The sequence below is a fragment of the Neofelis nebulosa genome, chromosome 11, assembly GCF_028018385.1.
Source record: "Neofelis nebulosa isolate mNeoNeb1 chromosome 11, mNeoNeb1.pri, whole genome shotgun sequence".
NCBI classification, from domain to species: domain Eukaryota; kingdom Metazoa; phylum Chordata; class Mammalia; order Carnivora; family Felidae; genus Neofelis; species Neofelis nebulosa.
In genome coordinates this window covers 40,317,123-40,342,600 of record NC_080792.1, presented here as the reverse complement: position 1 = coordinate 40,342,600, position 25,478 = coordinate 40,317,123, and the positions used below count along the sequence as shown (strand labels likewise).

Here is a 25,478-nt window from a genome sequence, read left to right as displayed (position 1 = left end):
GGGGTTATGGGAACTCAGTGCAGTAAGTACCTTTCTTTTATTTTGAAATGAGAACATACATGACTGATGTGCTATATAATCTCTTAAATGCATGGTTACAGAACTATTATAAGAGGATTTTATTATTGTAGTTTTTGGGTCCAAATAATCAGCCAGCCTGTGAGTATAAGAGGAATCAAGATGAGAGCAGATACTCTTTTTTAGGTTGCTATCGGTTACCACGTGTCGACATTGCTGTTCAACTGGAAGGCACCATTCTGTGGTTTTCACGATGTGACACGCCTACCTGCTGCCAGACCTCTGGTGGTGGCAGATAGACCACTATCTACGGTTAGATGTGAGAGGAAAGGACTCAGTGAGGTGGTAGTGTGACCAAAGCAATATAATTAAATTTCCGTTATGATATTTAAATAAAGGTACTCCTTTTAAAATGTGTTTCACGAATGACACATGGAGATAAATGAATGGCTTACATTCATTTGTAAGGTTGTTTCATTAATTGGTAAAGCCCGCCTCCCTGGACCAATCCACATTGGTGATTTTCAACAGCGATTTAGATGGACCATCTCTGCAGACGAGGAGGGGATCTAGAGTCTTTGTTCTCTCTGCCTAAAGGGACGCTTGCTGCCATCTGTCCCCCGAGAACTGGCCTGGGACTACCTATCCTAAGCCACTGAATAGCTGGCAAATGACAACAACCCTCACCCCCGCCAACGATGACACGATTCAAAGCTAGCACAGCAGCAGCGAAGGCCTCCACAGAAACTAAGACGAATCTCTAAACCAGCCAGCCTCCGCAGGGAATGTGACCAGGAATTCCTCGGAAGGAAAGGAAATCCCACCTACCCTCAGCGGCTGCGTGTTTCCTGTGAAGGCGAAGTGTTTGAAGTTCATCATGCGCGGCCTTCTTAGTGAGTGAAGACACATTTTAAATCCCGAATCACTACATTCGTATCATCATCCATTTCACTTATTATGGCATTGCGCTTGGAGCATCTTGTTTCTAAAGCTTGTCATCACTCACTTCTCCAAACCAGTATCGATATTATTTAAGTCTAAACAAAGTTTAAAACTCTACCTGGTGAGGGTGAATCACACAGAAGCCAAAAATAGGATAAAGCGTGTGAGAAGTAACCGAGTGCAGAAGAAGGAACACTTAGACTAACAAAACACGTTGGAGTGGTTCCTCACCATTTTCTCCATTGACTGTCAAAACAGCCTTACGTCCCAGATAGAGCTCCATTTTACAGGGAGGTGAGAAAGTTCCCACAGTCAAAGCATACACTGTGTTGAGACCTAGGCCTTCATATGCTACCACGCCTGTGATGTTTTTACAATTCAAATTTGTTTTTTTTTAATTTTTATTTTACCATAACTTCTGACTAAGACCCAGATGACCTGGATTCTAGGGCTAATTTTGCCATTCAACAGAGTAACTTTGTATAAATTAGTTGGCTTTTTGGAGCCTCTGATTTCTCATAATAGATGAATAGTATCTGACTTGCCTCTTGAAGGGATTGCCATGAGGATTATCCAAAATGAAGTGAAAAGTTCTATGTAAACTCTAAGGGAAGTGATTATTGATCTGTAGATATTGGCAACACAACGTGGGCTTCATTTCAACATACCAAGCCCGATTAAATAGTTAAAAAAGAAAAATAATATTTTTCTCTGAGATTCTTGTTGAGTTCATGTATATAAATACAAGCTAATGAAGAGGACTTCACTACCCAGCTGCTATCTTATGTGTTCTTAGAAAATTATCACTTTAATTACATTGGATATCTTTTGAGCCTTGTTATAAGAAAATATACATTTGGACAGTACATAAAACTGAACCTTTCTGGATCCAAATAAAGGACCCTAATAGAGATCACTCTACATTTCTTATTTCGTAAGAATAAAACAAATGAGACAAACCATCACATATTTTACTTTGATTTAAATGCAATGTCAACTATTCAATTACTCCTAGAAAGTAATACACGTGAATAATTCCTGTGGAAAAGCTTCCATTCTTTTTACAATGTGCAATTATAATAGTGACAATGACAATAATGACAGATAATAATGCATGTGTATTGGATATTGAAACCTCTGATTATCATGCTATTTATTTGATGTGTGTGAACTTCAATTTGAAAACACCATGATAAAAAAGATACCTTGTGAACCAGAGAAGTAAAATTAGGAGAATCTGAATTAACTTGCTGAAGGGGGTTTCAATTACTCTTTTCTAAATAATTCCAACCTTACAGGTTTCATTTTAGATTAGCAAAATCTACAAATGTAGCCCTTTTGCAGTGATTAGAGTTCCTTCATATGGCTACCTGTATACCTGTTAGAAGCCCTTTATATAGGGAACCAATTTAGCCAAAATTATTATGTTCTCTTCAAATTTGTTAATATTTTTAAAATACATGTACTCCTTTTTACTCTTCAACTTGACACCACCTAGATCAAACTAATGTGTTTAAAAGACATGGAATTAGAGACAAAGAGCTTAGTATGTCATGATTAATAATATTATTTCGATGCCTTTGATTTGGGCTCCTAGATTCTTGCATAGAAAAATATAAGGTTAAAAAGGCAATGGAATTTGAAGGCCCCCTTTGTTCCATCTCAGTAATTGCCCAACATTTACCATGTGTCATATTTGTGTGTGTGTGTGTGTGTGTGAGTGTGTGTGTGTATACGCATGTGCTTGCGCGCATATGTAGTTTGGTTACGGGGATGAATGATTGAAGGATGACCTAAAACCTCCTGGTGTAAACAAATTTTTCATCATACTGGTGCTGTAAGTACAGTAAAGTGTCATTTATTTATATTTCAGTGATTTGGAACTTTAATTATTGGGAAACAGGCCAGATAAAGTTTACCTTTCCATGATACATGAAAAAAGTTTTCATGAACTAAATTGCAAGAAGAATTTTAACCTGTTTAACAACCCAGGAGGTCTGCTGGCATTTTAGAGCTACCTATGTCCATTTAGACCAAATTCATTTTACAGACTACAAATCTTTCTCATTTATGTGGTAAAGAAAATATTCTATAATCTTCTAAGACTTATTAAATGAGGGAGTTAGAAGACAACTTTGAAGTAATCTAGTTCAGTGATCCCCAAGCCTGGTGAGTCACCAGAATCATCTGAGGGGATTACAAGATTTAGATTCTTGATATGGATTCTCCAGGCTCCACTCCCAGAGATGATGATTCAATTGGGATGAGGCCTTAAAAATCAGTAATGTTTCACAGTCTTCCAATTGATTTTAACTAACGTAGAGCCAGATTTGAGGTCACTGATTTGGTCCTGCTCTCTACCTAAAGTAGAAATCTTTTCAGTAGTTTTTGTTTTTTTTTTTTTGTAGGTAATTATTCTTATCAATTATGCAATTTATTTTATTGTTTACAAAATTTTAATGTTTATTTTTGAAAGAGAGAGAGAGAGAGAGAGAGAGAGAGAGAGAGAGAGAGAGAGACAGCGAGTGGGGGAGGGGCGGAGAGAGAGGGAGACACAGGATCTGAAGCAGGCTCTGGGATTTGAACCCTCAGTACAGAGCCGGATGCGGGGCTCGAACTCATTAACCTGTGAGATCATGACCTGAGCTGAAGGCAGATGCTCAGCCGACTGAGCCAGGAGCCTCTCAATTATGCAGTTTATAACAAAATGGACCTTAGTTTTTCAAAACTGCTTTATTGTGGAAAGATGGCGGACAGTTGTGTTAAATATCTGTTCTTCTCCTTATGCTGAGCTGAAAATCTACCCAAGTCTTTTAGAGAAAAAAGAGCAAGCACTTGTGTCTGTTCTGGCAGGCTTCAAATATTGCAAGATAGTTGCCATAGGTCTTTTCTTTTCTGTGTTAAAAATCCTCCTTTCTTTCTGAGAAAGTTTCCGTTTTCCCTAGCATCACACTCACCTCCTTAAAATATCTCTGCACCATCATTGTCCCCTTTGAAATATGTGATCAGAATTGTATACAATATAACAAATGTGGTATGTGATATGATGTATACATATGCATATATATAAAAATACATGCTATAAGGTTTTCTAAAATTACAGTAGTCTTTTAGCAGCCACAGTGCAGTGGTGGATTCCTGTTAAGCTTCCAGAGGATTACAAATATAAAAAATTTTTTTAAAACCAAGAGTTTTTGGGGCGCCTGGGTGGCTCAGTCAGTTGAGCGGCCGACTTCGGCTCAGGTCACGATCTCGCAGTCCGTGAGTTCGAGCCCCGCGTCGGGCTCTGTGCTGACAGCTCAGAGCCTGGAGCCTGCTTCGGATTCTGTGTCTCCCTCTCTCTCTGCCCCTCCCCTGTTCATGCTCTGTCTCTCTCTGTCTCAAAAATAAACGTTAAAAAAAAATTAAAATAAAATAAAATAAAACCAAGAGTTTTCAAGTCAGGTTTTTCCTATCCTATATTTCTTCTAGTTAAATATTTTAAACATCAACATGTGATTATTTTTTAATGTTTTTGTATCTTCTACTGATTTAGGTATTTTGTTTCAATTCACTTATTTTTTTCAATTAAAAAATGTTTATTTATTTTTGAGACAGAGAGAGAGAGAGAGAGAGAGAGAACATGAGTGGGGGAAGGGCAGAGAGAGAGGGAGACACCAAACTTGAAGTGGAGTCCAAACCTGGAGCTGTCAGCACAGGACCCCACGTGGGGCTCGAACTCACTAACTATGAAACCATGACCTGAGCTGAAGTCAGATGTTTAACCAACTGAGCCACCCACGCATCCTTGTTTCAATTCCCTTATTATTTAGCAGTTATTAATTGAGTTTGTACTATGTTCCAGGTACCATTCTAAACACTAGAGCTAATGATGGGAATAAGAGGTATAAATTCCTTGTTCCTCCTGGCACTTACTTCCATCCTAGAGGGAACATCTATTGAAAATATCATGGTTCTTGAAGTAGAGAGCCTGGTTGTTAAGGGCATAAGCCTTACAACTTGGGCGAGACCCCTGGTTTCAGTTCTTTCGAGATGAGTGACCTTGGGCTGTTTTCCCCTTTTAACCTTATTTATAAAAAAGTGATAACAGACGTAAGGCATAGTTATTTTTTTTCCAGGAATGAATTAAACAATATACGCACAACATTTATAAAGTGCTAGATAAATTCTATCATTACCGTCCTCCTCTTCTTCCTCATCACCATCATCATCAGTATCAGCTATTTCTTTGTGTAACTTGCAGATTTGACAAGGTAGTGTGGCCTATGTCCCCATCCAAGTTTTATTACTTAAAAATAATAGTGTTGTATTTCTTTTGTTCAGGTGTTTTAATTATCGTAACTTGTTCACAATACTAACTCATTGGGGTTTTACTCTGGAGTTCCTCATATATATATATGAACTCATATACATATACATATATATATATATATCCTTTAGGAGTATATAGCTTTTTTTTTTTTTTTGAAACAGAGATTTGACGGAAAAACTAGGCAGTTATGAAGTAGCAAAGTAAACTGGGATAGATAATCATCTTCCCATCCTCTTAAGGCCAACTTAGTTTTAATTTAAGAGTCAGTCACACATGAATTTAAATTCTCTTTCTACCACTTCATAGGTTCATACCCTTGGGTATATTCAATCTCTTTACACCTCAGTTGCTTCATCTGTAAAGTGGGGGTGCTGTGAGGCTTAAGTGTAATGGGAAAATAAATGGTTACGAATAAAATCACCTTCTAGAGCCAGTCCCTTTAACAAATGAAAAGTACTTTGTGCTGCTGATGCCTTGAAAAATAAGTGTCTCTGCATAGTGAAGGAAGAGAAAAACTGATACCTCCAACATAATCCAGTAGGGAGAGGCTGGAGAAGATTGGAAGAAGTTATGACTCATTCCCATTACTTACCAATTTCAATGGACTTTACTAAACCTATGATGGCTTGGTATTTTCTACTAGCAGGGAGAAAGGACAATTTCGCATCTGGTGGTACAGCAGGGATGTATAGTGGTGGGTCTGGAAGGCAGGAAAAGCCAGAATGAGGCAAGCCCCCAGGGATTCACAGAAGTGACGATGGTTTTGGGTTTCCACCGGCCATGAGATTGGTGGGGTTTCCAACAATTTTACCAGATCTGGGAAGCCACCAGCTGACATTTGGTTCACATGTGGAAAATATTTATGTCGTTCCCATGGTAATCAATTGATTAATGATAACAATTATTATGCATAATTATTAACTTTACAAATCACTCATGTGAAAATCAATCATTGGCGTTTGACTTTTTCTTATATTGCTTAGAAGCCTTTCAGAAACCATAGGTTGTGCTGTTTATAAATAGCCAGAATCTTTACTGCATAAGCAAGTTTCACAAAAATATAAAACCACTGGGCTTCCTACAGTGGTGTGGATCCAGATCTCATTAACAAATTCAACCTGCTCACCCTTTGGTCTGCCATCTCTCTTTGTTAAAGATGTCACCAAACCCTATCAAAGTCACCAGTTAAAAAGATTTTTTTTGATGTTTATTTATTTTTGAGGGAGGGAGAGAGAGAGAGAGAGAGAGAGAGAGAGAGAGAGAGAGAGAGAATCTGAAGCAGGCTCCAGGCTCTGAGCTGTCAGCACAGAGCCCCTGGCAGGGCTTGAACCCATGAACTGTGAGATCATGACCTGAGCCAAGGGCGATGCTTAACCAACTGAGCCACCCAGGCGCACCTCAAGTTACCAAGTTTTATGATAATCGTGACCCTTCTGCCATTTTCTTGCTATAGTCGATCTTTTGCCAAGTCCTATAGATTCTAGAGCCGTAAAATTTCTTTGGCCTGTCTCTTCATCCCAGTCAGACCACTATTAGCCAGATTCAGCTGGGTTGGCTCTCTCCCGAGCTGATGTAGCAGTGGTGTCTCTCCTTTCTGCACTCCCATTGAATCTCCCCTCAAATTTGAATAAATTTGTCAAATTAATTTCAGCAAAGCCTGATGTTAGCTATCAACCACTTCAGTCTTCTTATGAAAAACTATCAAACAATTCCCCATTACCTATCATCTACAGGGGGCACATTTCCCCCACATTGTAACTTCCCTTTTCTCTCTCACAGGTAAATGCCTTCCCTGAGATTCTTTTCAGGGATAAAAGAGTTTCTGAGTTAAGGTCTGAAAAAACTTGAAAGAGGAATTTCAGCTGGAAATTGCTTAGACCATGGGGAAAAGTAAGCAGAGGAAGATCCGGAGTGATTGGCCAGGAGGAGACTTTGAAAATCAGCTAGCCTTCCCTAAACTTCCAGCTAGAACGGTCCCCAAAAGTCCCCAGAGGACAGCTGCTACCCTTTTCTTAAATTTTTCCAGAGAAGTAAACTCCCTTGAGAATTTGTTCCAGCTGATTTGCTGTTGTATTTAGGTTTCTTTATCATAGCTGTTCTTGGTAATTACACAGCAGCTTTCATCGGAAGAGCCTTTAAATAGACCTGATAATGCCTCTCTGAGGTAGGTAAACACAAAGTATCATTATCCCCATTTAACAGATGAAAGAATAGAGGAAAAAGGGCTTGGGCATCTTTTCCAGTGCCTCGGGATAGGTTTTATTTCCTCTATTTCACAGAGGAAATGTCTCTAGGGTTTTCTCACACCACCCTTCTGTGATTCTCAGGGTCAAGTGTAATTGAAAATGCCTTAGCCTCCCATCTTCTGACATTGGTGCTGCCCCTCTTCCTACCACCGTGAGTCTGGCTGTATGATGACAGGGGACTGGTCAGTTGTACACATTATTCAGTTTTTCTAAGATGGAAGGAACTTTAAGATTTGCTTGATCATATCATAAAGACAATTCATGCTTGCTGAGAAAAATTCTGTCTATACTTATAAGCAAAAAGGACTTAGTATCTAATAGGTGGTCAATAAATACTTCTTGTGTGAATGAGAAACTGATAAATTAAAGAACGAATGGGTGAAAAGAGTCACTGGTAATCCCACCTTTGAGATACACATATCATTACAGATTCTTTATCATCTTTTTTCCCCCTCTCATCTGTTTTAACTTCCAGTCAGTGAGTGTGGTGGTGAGGACATGAGAAGGCAAAAGGGGATGAGGAAAAGTCATGTTTCTGAACTATAAGGTGGGAGAGTCAGAGAGTAATACTTTGGGGAACAGTCTTATTAACAAACACCCAGATCTAACCTGCCACCATTACTCTGCATTGCCCCAAACCCTTTTGTTTTGTTATGCCTGCTTGCACATGTCCAAATAATCAGTCTTACCGTTACCACACATCCATGAGTGTTAGTGGATACCTCTGTCTTTCTCTTTGTTCTTTGAGATTATTATTGTCTCATAGAAGGGGAGCTACCCCGATAGAGAAATGTTACCAAATTCCAGTTATTAGCACAATATTGAACCTTCATGATGTTTGCTATCTTCACACACTGATATTATTCAATATTTTATTTAAAACTGCTCACTAAAAAAAGAAAAAAAACCAAAAAACAAAAAACATAAAACTGTTCACTTAAAAAAATGTTTAATACCATTCTACTGTAAGGTTCCCAGGGCTGGTTGCTCCCAGAATCACCTGGGAAAGCTTTTACAAAGTATCAAGAATGGGGGCAACCTCTCAGAGATTCTGGTTTAACAACCCAGGGTGGGACCCAGCACTGGTTTTTGTTTGTTTGTTTTTTAAAGCTTTCTGTGGGATTCAATTGCACAGGTAATACTGAGAATTACTGCTCTAAGCAATTGTATTTATGAATTATGGGCTTCATGGGTTAATTGTTTATTTCTAATACATGCTCAAATGTAGTAATACCTCAAAAATAAATAAACATTTAAAAATTTTTAGAAACGGGGGTGCCTGGGTGGCTCAGTCGGTTAAGCGTCCGACTTCGGCTCAGGTCATAACCTCGTGGTTAGTGGGTTCGAGCCCTGCGTCGGGTTCTGTGCTGACAGCTCAGGGCCTGGAGCCTGCTTCAGATTCTGTGTCTCCCTCTCTCACTGTCCCTCTCCTGCTCATGCTCTGTGTGTGTGTCTCTCTCAAAAATAAATACACGTTAAAAAAAATTGAAACGCAGTATTACCTAACTTGCTACGAGAAATTTAGAAAGGGCTTTTTGTGTACCGTCTGAAATTGCCTCACGTCCTCCCAGTGGTAGGTCATCATAGTTGAGGACACGCTATAATGAATGGAAGAAACCGGGACTTTAAAATTTGAATCTCTAAACATTGGGTTACAGTCCACCCCTGCCACTAGTTACGTGTTTGGCCGAGAGAAGATCGACCTCTTTGCCGACTACGGCTTTGCGCTTCGCCATCCCAGATGACCACCTTCACGCTCCTCACCTCAGCCCCTGTAGCTCGCCAGGGTCTCCCCCAATTCTTCCCTGGCACGTACGAGTTCTGGGTGAGTTGGGAATGTGACCATGTCTTCCTGTGTGTGGGCGGGGTAGTTTGCTCGTGCCTTTGCCTCTTTCCTCTGGAACCCAACCTGTAGACTGGTTAATGGTAGTAGAGGTAGAGGCGACAAAAAAGCGTTCATCTGAACCCATGAAATGCAGGCCTCCCCGGGGCTTAGCTCATAAGCCTGAAGGGCCAGAACAGGGCCATGTTTACGCTGTACAGAGCACTTCACACTCCATCCTTGGTCCTTTGCTTCACGAGGGACCGTGGCTTCTGGCCAACTCGACACCCGCTGCATGCCCTGCCCTGCTCCTTCCACACCTCCCAGATTAAAGCTTCCTTTAGCAACTAGAAGCAGCTGAATATCTTCTTTGCTTGATTACCTATATAATCCCTAATTCTAATACCTAGTACTTAGTGCCTTTCTTCTGAAGAGCACAAATTGCAATGGAAATGGCATCTCATTAATCCTCCTCGCATCCCTGTGAGGAAGTTGAGTGGCAAGTATTACCTCCTAGACTAATCCTCGTGCCTGCGCGTGGGACACCGGGTCTCACCGCTCACTAGCACGGATGCTTGCTACCGAACGAGCTGGCAGGGACAACCAACGTTTGTGTGATAGGAGAAAGCTCTTCTCCTTGTTCAAGGGAGAAGTGGTTCTATGCAGCCTGTCACAGAGGAGCCATTCGAGCTCTGTGTAGCTCGGTGACAGGGGGAGATAGAGCATTACTCACGCTAGTGATGGACTCATAAGTAATGCCTGCTCTTAAACTCCTAATAAAGCTCAATTTTTAGACTCTGCTGCCTCCTGAGAACCAGTCTCATTATTGAGACTTCTCTTTCTTTCTTTCTCTCTCCAGCCCATCTGGCCCGCTTTTTGAAGAGATAAAGTGACTTCCTGACCTGAGGAAACTGGTACCTGCTTGCTGCCCAAGAAGAAGTGCAGAAAGACACAAGGACACTGTTGAAAATTACGTTCAGGATATAACAGACCTGGCTACAATTCCTTGTCTCTGAGAGTCTGGCACGCAATGGTCAAAATGAATAGATTAACAAAATCAGCATTCCGAAGGAATCAGCGTTCCAGTGATGCTGAGGGGGACCATGGCTAGATCCAACCTCATGATCTAGAGCCTGATTTTATCCACTACTCTAACTCCAGGGAGAGATTTCTCTTGGGGAAGCTAGGAAGCTTGTTCTGAGGAACTGGAGCCAGCCTCCCGCCAAGCGGGCTGTTTCCAGTTGGAGAGTCACCGCAGGAGTGGCCATACAGGAAGACAGTGAGAAAAGTTAGTTAGGAACCGAATATATTACTCCAGGCTTCTCTTGGAATATTCATGGCAACACATAGGTGTCCATCTTCAATTCAAGAAAAGGGAGTTTCGGCTGATACCTTCTAAAGGGGCCCAGAATTTGAGTTTAGGGGAAGCATAATTCTATGAGACCATCCTGGGGTTAAGACAAAGGAAGACGGTTGCCCTTACTTTTGGGTAGACACATAGCAAGGGACTGAGGCAGGCCCGGGGTGTGTGTGTGCGTGTGTGTGTGTGTGTGTGTGTGTGTGTGTGTGCTGTGGAGACAATGAGGTGTGGCTTGTGGGATCCAGCTTAGGGACACCCTGCTGCTGTGGGTGAAATAGGGATCTCTTATCCTCCTCCTCTTTTCCTCTCCCTCCCTGTGGGGAGCCAGTTCTTTCTGTTCTTTGCTGCTTCACCAACCCTGGAGGGCCTAATGCTAAAGTAAACCCTAGCTCCAGGGCTCTGTGAGGCTGAGAGACTCTCCAGCGTTCCCCCTGCCAAGGGCATCTGTGTGGAAGGCTCACAGACCCTCCCAGTCGGCCAATGCATGACACTGCCCTCTTCAGTTATCAGATTTTCGCCAGGCGGAAACAAATTATCTTGGGAAAATTGACCACATTCTCTAAAACTGAATTGTGAACACTGTACTGTGTGGCTTGAATTATTCTGAAAATTCTCTGGTGCAGTAGGTACCCCAGTCTCATCATGAGGACATAAATCCCTTAGAGTCTGGTAATTCCAATAACCTTCTCTATCACTCATTTCCCCTCTCCTCATGTTAGTTTACCAGAGTACTTTGAATTTTGCAACACATTTCCCTCAGACATATCTTTCAGTAAATTACTGTTCGCATTTTCTCCCTTCTTCTATGATAGATATGTAGCAAATTGGAAAACAGAAGCAATTTTTTGTTTAGTCTTAGGATTTTCGAAGTGTGGTCCAAAAACCACCAGTAGCAAAACCACCTGGGATGTTGCTAAATATGTAGGTTCCTGGGTCCACATTCCTGATCAGTTCATGAAGAATCTCTGAGGTAGGGCTAGGGAAGATATATTTATTTAAAAATCTCTATTGGTGATTCTTAAGAGAACTACTGACTCACGCAAGACTTTCTGAGGTCGAGGAAAGAGGATATTTTTCTCTTATAAAGGCTTTGTATTGCTGGAAGAGCTATTAATATATTGCTGACTTGGATCACTGCTCAATTGCCTATATAACTTTGCCGTACAGACTTAGTTGAAAAGTAACAATTCAGTTAGCTTCCCTAACCTGTTTTCAGATGCCTGTATCCTATCACTGGCTCTTGTTATAAACCGAATTGTTTCTGCCAAATTTATATGTTGAAGGTCTAACCCCCAATGTGACTGTACTTGAAGACAGGGTCTTTGGGAGGTAATTAAGGTTAAATGAGGTCATAAGGATAGGGCACTAATCCGATAGGACTGATGTCCTTATAAGAAGAGGAAGAGACACCAGAAATCTCTGTCCCACTCTCTCTGCCGGTACACCCACAGAAAAGGCCATGTGAGAACGTGGTGAGAAGGCTGCTGTCGGTAAGCCAGGAAGAGAGGCATCACCAGAAACCAATCCTCCCGGCAACTTGACCTTGGACTTCCAGCCTTACAGAACTATGAGAAAACAAAGTCCTGTTATTAAGCCACCCAGTCTGTGTGGCAGCTCAACCAGGCTAATACAGACTTCCTTACAACTGTCCAACCAACAGGACCACAGGGCAGAAGAGACCAATGAGGCTCACACTCACTTTTGGGAACTAAGCCTTGAGAAGGGGCCTTCTATGGTCAAACTTGCACAACTACCTCGAGAAAGGATCTTTCTAATTTCACCACAAAATAACTATACCTTATAGCAGCCTACCAGCTACACTCTATATGGAGAATTTGGAATATGGGGAGGCAGGCTCCTTATCTAGTCCTGTTTGGTGCCCAAGCACCATACATACGCAGTAAATGTTAATGGATAACAATGTTCCAGTAGAGGAAGGGCAGCTAGTAGGGATAATAACAGATACGGCTAATGGAGAGAAGTGATTCGTATAAGCTTTTGTGGAGGACTCTAATTAGTGCCTATAAAGCCATAGACACGAATTTCTTTGTGCTTTCAGAAATTCTAAATGCTTCTTACGCTCTGAGACTCTATAGTTTCCTTGCCATAAAAAAGGTGAAACATTTTCCAGAAAAATCTTTCAGAGTTGACAATTATTCTTTCTAGGTCAAAAAGACTGTTGTTTTTTGGAACTCGGGCTCTCAGTTTGACTAGGCTGATGGAGGGCTTGAGGGGCTCCTGTCTGTACAGGGGGTGCTTCTTCCCTGGAATAGAGTTTTACTTAGACTACCTGCTGCTGGTTTAGTTTGCTGTGTCCTAAGTCTGGAGAAATCACAAGCCTTGAGTTCATGGGAGTGCATTATAGCGATGTTGACATATTTCCATTTTGCTTCCTCTGCTTTTGTCTCTTCCCAAATGTTTACTCTCAGAATGTCTGAGTGACAGCTGAAGTTTGTTAGGCTTCTAAGGATACTGAAGTGACTGCCTAGAATGAGTACCTTCTCTCCGTGAGTAAGACCTCCACAGACGGAAGAAGATGCCTGCCTTCTAAACACACACACGAGTGACCGATTTGGAGAGGTTACCTGCTTTCTTGGGATCTGTTGGCAGTGCATACTAAAAAATGTAAAGTTATCATATTTTCTGAAAACACTTTGTCCCCTTGAGTATCCAGCTAAAGAAATCCATGTTAAAATTCCTACCACTTTGCACCCAGATCTGTGATGGCCTAGAGTCTTCTTTGTTATGTAATGGGGACATAAACCTTTACAGAAAGCAAAAATATGATTGCTCAAACAGATTCATAATCAAAATAGAAACCACCCACCCAGAAGCATAAACACTCAGTTTAAGAAACAATGTGCTGAACATACTTCTATATCCACACGCTCAAAGCAACAGTTAGTGCAGTAACATACCTAACCTACTAAGAGTAGTAAACGTAATTTCTTGTCAAGAGTACCAGGTATTTTTTGTCCCCGAGGAAAACTGCCAGGAGACTGTAGCAAAGGAAGATGGAAGAGGACAAGTTACTCTCATGCTGAATTTAGCTTTTCCACGTCAGAAACTGCCTCGGTGATATGTGTAGTGAAGCCCTCAGCTGAAACCCAGCCATGACTGAAAATTCTGGGCTGTACTAGTCCGTGCCGATCCCCAGAAGGAACACTTTTGCCTCCCCTTCCAATGGAGAGCACGTGTTTTGCAGTTTTGTTTTCTTTTTACATATGTCTTCTTCTTCTGCAGTGGCTCTTCTGCATTAGCATTGTCTTGGCAACCAAAAAATTTCACCTCATGTCATTGTCTCGGCAACCAAAGAGTTTCCCCACGTTTCCCTAAAATAACTATTGTGTAAACAGAGTTTGAATAAAAATGTCTTATGTACCTCTAAGAAAATTTAAATAAATAAATAAAGTACGTAACAGACAGTTTTTTGAACACATTTTTGCTTCACCAAGTCCAAACTATCGGTTGAGAAATACAATGCCTAAGTAAATATAAAGCCAAAATCATCACACGAAGAAGAAAACAAACAACAAAGTCAACCGCAGATATTTTCTCCTGTCGTACCCAACACCAGGAGTTTTAGTAATAGACATATGTGTCATACCAGCTTATCTTGAGAGTTTTCCACTGTACGTCAGCATGCATTTTCTTTGCATTCTCATCGGCTGCAACACCCAATTCCTGCAGAAGGTGGGCCCTGGGGGTGATGCAGGAGCCCTAAGAAACACTACTAAAGATGCTTCAAAGGCTCATAACTCAATAAGAAGGAGGCAACCCAGCTAAAAAATGGCCAAAGGGTTTGAATAGACATTTTTCAAAACAAAAGGAACACGTGGCCAATACGCATGTGAAAAGAGGCTCAACATTGTTAGCCATTAAGGAGATGCAGACCACAGTGAGCTAGAACTTCACAGCCACAAGGATGGCTATGGTCAAGAAGATGACAACAAGCATTGGTGAGGATGTGGAGAAATTGGAAGCTTTACACACCGTTGGTGAGAATGCAAAGTGGCACGGCTGCTTTGGAAAACAACCTGACAGCTCCCCAAAAGGTGAAACATTTGTTCCTTGTTTTCTAAATAGCATATGAACACTTCCACTCCCCAGTATACATATATATACACATCCACAAGAAATGGAAACATAGGTCCATACACAAACTTGTACATAAATTGCCCATAGCAGCATTATTTATAACAGCAAAAAGTGGAAACAACTCAAATGCCCACCAACTGATGGGTGAAAAAAATATGTTATAACCATATAATGAAATACTATTCAGCCATAAAAAGGAATGAAGTACTATTACGTGCTTCAATGTGGATGAACTTTGAAAACATTTTGCTACATGAAAGAAGCTGGTCGAAAAGACCACATATTGTGTGATTCCACTTATTGGAAGTGTCCAGAAAAGCAATACTATGGATCTCCGGAGCCAAGAAAGTGGATTGATGGTTGTCTAGGGCTGAGGGGAGCAGGAGAGAGATGGGAGCTGATTGCTAACAGATATAGGGTCTTTTGGAGGGGGGTGATAAATGTTCTAAAATTAATTATGGTGATGGCTGCACAACTCCAAAACTACTGGGTTTTACACTTCAAATGAACGGATTGTATGCTATGTAAATTACATCTCAAGAAAGCCATTCGACATGAATCCGCCATGGTTTTTCTAATGTTTCCAATTGCTGACATGGATGGATGATGAGGACAGAACAGACTCCAAGCCTGGCCTAAGCTCTGTAGTTCACTCGAAGGTGGATAAAACGGACATTTTAGCAGAAACCTTATCACTATCAGAGCAACACTTGGGATTCATGCCATGAGAATCCAGCTCTAGAAAGAACATATCGTATGGAATTAGGAGTCCTAACAAGTAAACAGAAGAGCAAATTAGATATAAATAGAACTACTCTTGTGAAAATAAAATCTACCAATTATTAAGTGTTCATAGCCAGGCACTATGTTTAGTGTTGTACCTACATTCTTCCAACATTCAGAATTGTCCAGATGAAGTGGGTATTAGTGTGTAAACTTTATAGGTAAGCAATCTGAAAACAAGTAAATTACCTAAAGAAAGCCAGCTTATAAGTGGTCCAGGTAGGATCTGACCCACGTCTGTGTGACTTTTGGGTCTTAATTGCTATGCCATAGAACTGTTTAAGATATTTGCATTATAACATAGCCATTTCATTGGTACCTCCTCTTATGCCATACTCTCTCCCTTATTCATATATGTGTATTTCCTAGCTTTACTTTCTAGTCCCTACCTACAAATGTCATTTTGGAGTGAACACTCAGGAAAACCTTCAAATAGGGAGATTACAGGGATTGCCACTGACAGTCGCGGTGTAGTTGTCATAGTTACCAATCCACCCAATTGGTCTTTGCTACGAGGCACACACTTCTGCCTCTATATAATACACCAATATTGGCTGGGTTCCATCATAGTATCACTGAACCCTGTTAATGCATACGAAGTAGAAAGTGCTGAGGTTCTAGTGTGCATAGTAAAGCATTAAAGTTTTTCCTTCAAAGTTTCCCTCTTGGACTCACAGGTATTACATTCTCTCTTCTAATCCCTTCCATTTGCCCAGGACGTTCTGGTGTGGTTGGTCTTGAGAGGTGCTGAAAATCAGGGCCACACAGCGGTCTGCTGCTTTGTTCTAAGCGGGATTTACAAACACGGTTATTTTCTTTTGGTGAAAAACTGATTCTCCCAACCCAGTAATTCCTCACTCAGAGCCAGACTGTGAGTTGTTGACTGAGCTGCATCCACTCCCACATACAAAATAGAACTTCCGCTGCTAAAAACACGTCCAAAATCTCTGTACAGAAAAACTTAAAGCTGCCAGCCAGCAATACGCACTCTGGCTGTGGATACGCACACAGACACGTACACACATCCATCTATCCGCATTTTTCCACAGTGCTTTTACATTTGCAAGGACTCTTTCTTCTCTAATATTGGTGCTGTCTCTCTTCCTCCTCCTCTCCATTTCACCGGCCTCGCCTGTCTTCAGAGGCACCTGAAGGCACATAAGGCAGGGAAGTGAAACCGACTGTAATTCTTCAGTTCACTTCTCTGCAGCCTCCAGTGAGCCAGTCTCCATACGGTGGCCCAGCTGAGCTCTGAGGAAGTTCAGAGTCCCTGCGCAGGTGCAATTTACCAACCGCTCACAGGCGCGCTGGGAGCCCAGGACCTGACATATGCATGTGAGGGGCTCAGGGACAGCAGAAAACGAAGCCTCCAAGCTTGACTTTATGAGATTAAAAAGAAAGCGGACTCTCCTCTATGAATGGAAGAAACCAAAGGCTTTTATACCTAAAAAGGCCATCATTTTCCCTTTGAAGAATTATATATAAATTACTGAGAGTAATCAGAAAGTCTAATCTTCCCACTTCCTTCTGATGCCCTTGTGTTCACCTTCGGGTTCCCTCTACTTCATTCTTCTGGTCTTAAGAGTCTCTGACTAATTCTGTGCTCCAGTGAAATCACAGATATGTTCGAGAGGTTTCTTGACAGGCAAAAATGTATTCGAGTAAATTTTGCTTAATGTATCTTTTAAAATTAGTAAGTTAGGGGCACCTGGGTGGCTCAGTCAGTTAAGCGGCCGACTTCAGCTCAGGTCATGATCTCACGGTCCGTGAGTTCGAGCCCCGCGTCGGGCTCTGTGCTGCCAGCTCAGAGCCTGGAGCCTGTTTCAGATTCTGTGTCTCCCTCTCTCTGACCCTCCCCTGTTCATGCTCTGTCTCTCCCTGTCTCAAAAATAAATAAAATGTTAAAAAAATTAAAAAAAAATAAAATAAAATAAAATAAAATTAGTAAGTTAATTTTAAAGAGCATTTTCTGTTTATGTATAACACATATGTGTTACATGTATGCACATATACACATATGTATACATACACACATATATCTATATCTATATCTATATCTATATCTATATCTATATATCTATATATCTATGTTTTTGTTTGTTTGTTTGTTTGTTTGTTTTCCTTCATTGTTTCAGCCTATCTTCACCAAAACCCTGGCAGGTAGAACTATAATTATTAACCCATTTTACTGATGTGGGGTTCAGCTAAAGTGGAGCTAGGACACATAATTAGGTTTATGACTTCAAAGGCAGTGTTTCCACCATATTATCGCTTATTGTCTCAGTTCAAATTAACAACAACAACAACAACAACAACAAAAAACCATGCTGATTTTTTCCACTGTGGAATTCAGCCATGTACTTGATAATCCTTGACAGGTCCTTCCTCTATGATTTGGACAATACTTCCCACATAACCCCTAGCCACACCCACTTTCTTTCTGTCTCTGGAAGGTACCAAACTTTTCTCTGCCTGGTGCTCACATGTGTTCTCTTCTCCCAGCACGTTCTTTCCCTGGGAGGCACACCTTGCCTTCCTCCAGACCCATCACTCTGGATATCTTATCTTTCAAGGCTCATCTTAAACTTCTTTGTAGAGAAAGTCTTCTGTGGCCACCCCGATGAGGTTATAGCACTTGGTTATGTTGTCCCACTACATGGCAGTTGGCTACTCTATAGCATGTATTACCGGTATGACTGATTTATGTAATTCTTTATTCATTTTCCTTACACTGTAAACTACACAGAGTCAGCAATATGCCAATACCTACTTGGGGGATAGTCCACATCAGAACTTCTTGTTGGTGGTTTATTGCAACACGTGATCCCAAGTTCCCACTGTCGGGGTGGGTTGGTCATAGGCATGGGTTTAGAAAAGCTGCCCAAGGTTGTGAAGGTCCCCTCGCTTCTCAGGTCTCCTGCCAGTTCCAATCATACTGAATTATTAAGATGATTTTCCAAAGAATGCGCTATATTTTCATCTCCTCCTTTGGCATAACAGATTGTCCCCTTTGAACTCTGACACTTCTGAAACTACTGCATTAACTAGCACAAGAACACAGAGGTTTTTGTTTTTAAGTAGGCTCCATGCCCAATGTGGGGCTTGAACTCATGACCCTGAGATCAAGAGTTGGATGCTCTACCAACTGAACCACTCATGCACCCAAAGAACACAGAGTTTTTAATAAAATGTCTTGATTAACTCAGATTACAAATATATGATTACTGAACTGAACTGAATCATAGGAGTGAAATACCATGATTGACCTTTTTTTCTTGGGGAAACATTCTTTTTTTGTTTCTTTTAAGGACTGACTTTTTTCTTTTCAATGGAACACCATCTATAACCTTGTAAACTATATAAGTTGGGTATGTAGTGACTTAAATGCTTCTAAATTTGTACTTCTTTGTCCAAAAAATATTGAACACTTACTTACTCTCCAAGCTCTAGAATTTCCTTGCCCATCTTTCTATACTGCTAGTCCTCTTTTTCTTTCTTTTTCAGATGCTTTACCTTTTAATAATTTCTTTGATTTCCCATATTGCCTTATATTTTCCTTGCTGCTTCTTTTTCTTCTTTTTCACTTCCCTAGGATTTATTTTCTCTCTTTGCATCATAAATATTCACAACTTTCATTTCCCCACTATTGTAGGCTTTCTATACTACCTTTCTGCCTTAATTCTGATGTTGCAAATAGTCCTAACCCTATTTTCATTAATATTATTTGTGACTAGATAGACTGTTTTAATATTCACAGTGAAACAGACATATTCACTGGTTCATCTGTGTTACAACTGAGAGTCCTTCTTCTGGTTAAACTCATTCTCCTGCCTATATCATAATAGTGTTTCTTTTTTTAAAGAAATCATCATTAGTAATTCATGCATCATGAATTATCTTGGAAGTTAATGGAAAGGACATAACAATGAATATATTTTCTGAAATTCTAAGTGAATGACAGAAGGTATAAACATTTATGGCATAACAATTGTTAAAATGGTTTTCTTGAAACAAAATATAAACAGAATAAATTTCCAATTAGAGTAATCTTATTTTATGTTATTAGAATATACAGGCTTTTTTTTTTTTTTTATAATTCTGGCTTCTACCTGTTGTATTCATCACCTATAAGTATCACCAGTGTGAATAGCTCTCTATTGTCCTCACAGAAACAAAGCGATGCCACTCTAGTACTCAGTGCACAGAAACCTAGAGGAAAAAACCTCTTGGTTCTAATTCAAGCACCTAGGCTTTGTTTTAGTTTGTTCCATTTTCACAGTTATTTTTCATAGTTAAATTTAAAGTTCTTATATTTATTGATTTATTTAAAATATATTGGCTCATTGTATTTTTAGTACGTTCGTTTCATAGTGATAAATCCCAGCAACCCCATTACATAGCCTTTTAATCTCAGAACTGATAATTAGGTATGGTAGACCAATGGTAAAGGATTTCGGCTTTCCAATATATTCCTCTCACTCCTTTTCATTGTTTGGGTGGGTTGAAGAAGCATTAGGAAGTTGTAACTTTTAATCTCTTCTGTGGTGTGATAAAACAAAGCTATGGAAGGCTTGGATTAGAGTTTGCTTTCTGTCCAAGCCATATTTATAATATACACTCATAACAAGGGAGTATTCTTCAGATGATGATGACCGACTTCCAACTCAACCCTATCTAGATAATTAGACAAAATTATCTAGACTCAATTCTGAGCCTCAATTTTCTAATAGCTAAAAAGATGAAAAGAATGTTACAAGGACTAGAAAGAATGTAAGTAATATGTCAAACTCATGGTAGGTACTCAATAATGATAGCTACTATCACTGTTGGTAAACAGCAGTGTGTGTGTGTGTGTGTGTGTGTGTGTGTGTGTGTGTGTGTCTAATAATCTTCAAAACAACCTTCATTTTTAGTTCAGCATCGGCTTTGTCAATTCACACTTAACTGAACCAAATCCTAAGTGTTCACTTCAATTATATTTAAGGCCAATATCAATTCCAATTGAACTCATTTCTAGATCAAGGTCAGGCGCTTGATCTACTGAGGGAGACAGACACATGAACCAAACCTACAAACCTACAACAGTGCTTCTTCAGAGGTTAGTCATTTTCGAGAAGGCAGGGAGGTTCTATAGGCATACTCAATCCAGTAAATTCACTCCAAAGTCAAGAGTCCTGACACCACTTACCATTTGATCAAAGCAGCTGGAGATCTGGGATGGCACTTAGAGAAATAATTGTTCATGTACTCATTTATGTGCCTTGATTAGTCTGCTGGATATGCGCACGTCAATCTGAGCAATGTGTTAAACGTATCTAATTTCCTACTGGAAATCATTTAAATATCATATAAATGATATTTAAACCTCTTCTGAATAATGACTATATTAGTTGGTTCTATATATAATATGCTTGATAAAAATGAGCAGCTCATTCACTTTTTAAATTAATTACTATTTACCTTCTTAAGATTGCTACTTAAATTCTTAAGTTTTATTATGGAAAATTGAAACTAATTTGGCATTGGTAGAATTATTGAGACTTGTATTCTTTCCAAGCAGAGAAAGAAAGATCAGTTGGATTCTTTCCACTAGGAGAAGGACAAAATTTTGTGTCCATTTTGGTCACTGATGTATCCCAGGTGCCTAAGACAGAGGTTTCTAACTATGACTCACAGAGCAAATCCAGCCTGCCTCCTGTTTCTAAATAGCCTCCCCTCCACTCCCCCTGCCCACCAAATGGTTTTTACATTTTTAAATGGTGGGGAAAATATTTTAAAAAGAAGAATATTTCTTAAGATGTGAAAATGATATGAAATTTCAGTGCCCACAAGTGACATTCTAATGTAACACAGCAATGCCCATTCATTTACATATTGTCGTTGGCTGTTTTGTGCTACAAGGGAAGAGTGGAGTAGCTTCAATAAAGATCGTGTGACTTCCAAAGCCAAAAATAATTACTGTTTGGTCTTTTACAGAAAAAAAAAAAAATTCTGACCCCAGAACTAGAACAGCATCTTTCTTTAATTTTTTAAAAAGTCAGATATATTAATACTTAACCCTCACATGTTTCTTTCCACAAGGAAAGTCTTGAGTCTATGTATAACTCTAAGAATGATCACTAGATCATATCCTTGCACGGAGAGGCTCATAGCAAGAAGCAGAACACTGTGGATGAGAACAGTGCCATAGTGCCAGGGCTCAGACTTTGGCTCCATCACTTACCAGCTGTGCAAGCCTGGGCAAAATGCTTAACTTCTCTGTGTCTCAGTTTATCCATCTATAGAATGAGGTTAATTATGGTACCCATCCCTTAGGGCTGTTTTGAGCATTAAATAAGTTCATGTTTGTAAAAGGCTTAGAACGTCCTCGGGTATGAAGTGGCTGTTGTAAATAAAGGAACTTTTTTTTTTCTTACTGTATTTTTAAGTTAAGAAAATAGAGATACTTAGAAATTAGCTAAGGTAATGAGTGAACCTCAACATGTTCATAAATATGGAATAAATACAAGTATGAATTAAAATTTAAACATGTCCACTTTTTGTCAGTAAATCCTCTAAGCCAATACAACACATTAATATCTACTCTAATTGCCTTTTGATTGTAGGATATAACTATTTGGCTCCCATACCTGTGGTATAATTTTGTAATCAATGGTCCTGTTTCACATAATAAACAAATTGTGTTCTGAATGGTTGAGTAACTTCTGATACAAAAATCTAACTACCTAACAACTTCTAATTCGAGGGCATCAAATTGATATAAAAGGAAGTAACAATTTAGAGAATACATGGATAAAAGATTAGTTTGCTTTGCTCAGGTTGTTTTTCAGGCCTTATGAGGAGACCCAATCGAAAATATTGTCCTACATTTAAAGAGACACTTTTTAAGCACCAAAGCCAGGAATCAAAACTGTGTATTAGGAAAGCTAATGGCTTTTTAATCATTACAAGTCATTTTAGCCAATAGATAATTGTCCTTCTGATGTTTAAATAGACTTTCAAATTAATTTATGTGAAATCTTTAAATAGACTTTTTTAGAGAGTGAAATCTTTATAAGGTAGGCTTCTGTCTTCTATAAAATATAATCTCTGAAAAAGCACACTTCAGTACAGGACTGTAAAAGGAACTGTAATAGCTGATGGTTAAATGTTTTACAAAATATGGTTATTTTCACTAATGCTTTTTTATGACAGGTGTTTTCCTGTAGGTTCAATAGGCTTTTGTTATGTGCATTAGTAATGTAGATTGAGGAACACATTGGTGAAGTGGGACACTGAAGCTTTCTTATTTTATAATCTTAATTCTTTCAACTTTCAATGAGCATTTACTTATACATTGTGTGAGATGCAATGAAAATGTGAACAGGAAGGTAATGAATGCAGTCCAAATTGACTTATTTGAACGACTACTAAATTATGCATTCAGATTTTAAAAATACAAGGAAAAAAGAAACTTTGGGGATTACTTAAGCTAAACTTAGACTATATGTCTTCTGATATTTACTTTTTAATGCCTTAAACATTGCATATTATGTCACTTATTAAATTAAATTTTCATGCTTTAGAAGCTTTCAATAATGACTTTCCCAGAAACTTTTTCAAGAACTTATTTCTTAAGTTTTATATTTCTTGAAAAAAAAACAAAAAGAAAACAAGAAATAAGACTTCAAATGTCTTAAGTTTTGTCTACCCAAGTCCTTTTCTCTTAAATTAGTTATGCATATATTTGCATATCAGATAATAAGTCTCTTATTTTTAATTTATCATTGTCAATGCTTAATTTGCTAAGATAAAATACAAATTTGAGCATAAATGGCATATTTGGAAAGACTAAGCAACTAAAACAAAGATTAAACATTAATTTGGGTATTTATAAGGTCTGTAGGCTTGGGTTGCTTTATTTTTCTAGATGTAATAAAAATTCAAAATTACTTAATAATCTTTAAAAATATTAAAAATATTGTTATTACACTAATAGCCTTACTTTCTATAGAGAAAACGTATTCTTAAACAAGTAAATTCTTTGTGAAGTCATTCTATTTCCTTATATTTTGTACTTTTTCTAACAGAGGAGTCAATTTTAATTTTTCAACTCCTTGCCTAAATTTGAGGATTTCTTTCATATTTAGACCTTAAAAAATTTAGGTGGATAAAAAGTAATAAATATTGTGCATCTCTAGTCAATTGTTTTCAATAAGAGTGATGCGTTTGCAAAAGCAATTGTTCAACACATTTATCCTTCTGTTAAACTACATGTAAGTCTAAGAGAACATTTTTATATTATGCTGACGCTATAATAAATGGGCCAATGTGATACTATTGGTCGCAACTTACAGCATCTTTGCCTACATTAAAGTTAAGATCCTGATGGGTAGTCTTACATTCTTTCTGAGCATTAAAATTAGAATAATGTAATTACTCCCAAAAAATTAAAATGCCACAGTTATCAATAATGGAACAAAATCGAAATTGTATTACTTTGAGATCATCAATAGGCTCACATGAACTGTTTTCTTCTCTGCATCTTCCGCTTTTAAGGAAAAATACAGTTTTTCTTCCTACCGCAGAAGTATCAGATTCTTGCAGCATCCATGACACTTGTAAGCATTTAGTGGTCAGACGCCACTACATATCCTTCAAATGATATGGCCCAGTGAAGCTGGAAGGTGTCATCACGGAGCCGGGAAGCCTGCTATCTTAGCCACCCGCCAGGGCAGAGCCAGCAGGCCCCAGCTGGTTACTGAAGCCAGGCTAAGGTGGAAAATGGATTTTGCATTTTGACAGTCAACTGTCCTAACACTGGACCCTGGAAGATACTTATTAGACAGAAGTGCATCAAGGGCTTGAGAAATTCTTTATGAGATCAGATCTGTAATGCTCCTATCCTCCAATCATTTTTAAAACAAGTTAAGTCTTGATCTTATTATCCCTCTGGATTTTACATGCTTTTAAAAATATGAACAAATACATGTTCAGGACTATAGCTGTGTTGTCTGTGAATTCTTTGAATATGTATAATATATGTTAAATTAAGTATACTTGTAGGTCATTTAGAAGTGATAAAAGTTAAGATTACAGAATATTAATCAGCAGTGCCCATTGGTGTGGTGACATCTGCCCATCACATTAAGTTTTGATCTTTAGACGAATGAAGAACTCTTACAAAATAAAAATACATTTCATGTTCTTGTCCATACTTAGACTCCTGTGCTCACTATTCAAGTACCCAAGGGTTTGGGTTCTTGCTTGTGTTATTGTCCTACTGTCATTTCTTGACACATTTCATTAACTCATCTCTCACAAATACTAGAAAATCAACTTAGAAGGTTTCTAAGTCCAAGGTTTCCCATACCCCTGTGGGCCTCACCTGAACCCCAGTGCTGTCTAAACTGTCTTCCTTCTCTTAAAACGTTTCTAGACGTCTTAGAAACATCCTGACTAAAAATAAATATTTAATTCCATAAAACTGCACATAGTGACCCCCCCCCCTTTAGATATCCTTCGGAATGGGAAAATGCCATGATGGATTTTTAAACCATGTAACACTTTGCTGGATTAGGCTGGGGTAGCCTGACATCTGAAATCATGATGTTTTATCATGAGAAACTGAGACGATACTGCTTCTCTTTTCTAAAAAGAGAAAGAAAGCCTCTGCTAGGGCTCACTAAAAGGGGTTTTAAAATTGGAGCCAACGAAACACCACGACTGTCAATGCCTACAGTTAAAACAAACCAACAGACAACTCAGCAACATTTTAAGCAGGCGTCATTTCTCTCTTCCCTTTGATGTGAAGCCCTGTTTACAGCACACACAGACACACTGCAAAGAGCAACAACAAGTCCCCAACTTCTTTGTGACTTCAGAGCAGGCACGAGGACCTAACTGGAGCCAGATGAC

The 25,478-nt window shown here is 39.2% G+C and overlaps 1 protein-coding gene across 1 annotated transcript in view; it reads right to left on the bottom strand.

Annotated features, from left to right (window-relative positions):
* The window catches only part of KLHL14 (kelch like family member 14), a 103,770-nt gene that overhangs the window by 76,396 nt on the left and 1,896 nt on the right, over positions 1 to 25,478 (bottom strand). The gene's annotated exons all lie outside the window — the stretch shown is intronic.